A 927-nucleotide genomic window follows, 5' to 3' on the forward strand; every position below is an offset into this window, starting at 1 on the left:
TTTCCACTGAATTGTGTCCATTTTCTTTGTTTTAGAAAGATTTGCACAAATATGAAAAGATAGATGGTATCATCATAAAACAATATACATTTAGATCACACAAGGGCCAAACCTTATCTTAAATTGAGGAGATCTTTACGTTCTTCAGTTAAGTTCCTGCTGTCCTTTCAAATTCAAATCCAAATGTTTCAGTTGGGCAGTTAGGCTCCTGCAAGAACCTCCAACAACTAAGGAGGTTCCACGATGAACCCCACCTCCTATGGGGTTCTTGGAAGAACCTTTTGGGGGCAATTTTCAGTGCCAAGAACCCTAAGGTTATTCAAAGAATGTTGAGGATCTTAGAAGAACCCTTGTTGAACCCCTAATTATTAGTGTACTCTCTCTCTGTCTCTCTCTCTTCCTCTCGCTCAGCCTCTTTTCCTCTCTCTCTCTCTCTTCCTCTCTCTCAGCCTCTTTTCCTCTGTCTCTCTCTCTCTCTTCCTCTCTCTCAGCCTCTTTTCCTCTCTCTCTCTCTCTTCCTCTCTCTCAGCCTCTTTTCCTCTGTCTCTCTCTCTCTTTTCCTCTCTCTCTTTCTTTCACAGCCAACAGATGAGGAAGACTTCCTTCTTATCCAGGTCGCAATCATGAAACTACCTGCCTGTTGCGGCTCCAAGTAGAAGTTGCTCATAGGCGCAGATCTAGGATCAGATCGCCCTCCCTCGACCCCGACCTTAACCATTAGACTGTGGTGTGCAAAACTGACCTTAGATCAGTGTATCCAGACTATAGAACGGAAAATAGATGTATTATCAGGCGTGGGACTCGGGCAGCAGGTATATAAGCACTTCCTGGATCTCTTTTAGCCTATATGGGCAATGTATCACCATATTTCTCCCAGGAGTGTTTTTACAGCAGAGTGTGTGTGACGCGCTGTGCAGGTGCGAACAG

Source organism: Oncorhynchus tshawytscha, unplaced genomic scaffold, assembly GCF_018296145.1.
Source record: "Oncorhynchus tshawytscha isolate Ot180627B unplaced genomic scaffold, Otsh_v2.0 Un_contig_4173_pilon_pilon, whole genome shotgun sequence".
NCBI lineage: Eukaryota > Metazoa > Chordata > Actinopteri > Salmoniformes > Salmonidae > Oncorhynchus > Oncorhynchus tshawytscha.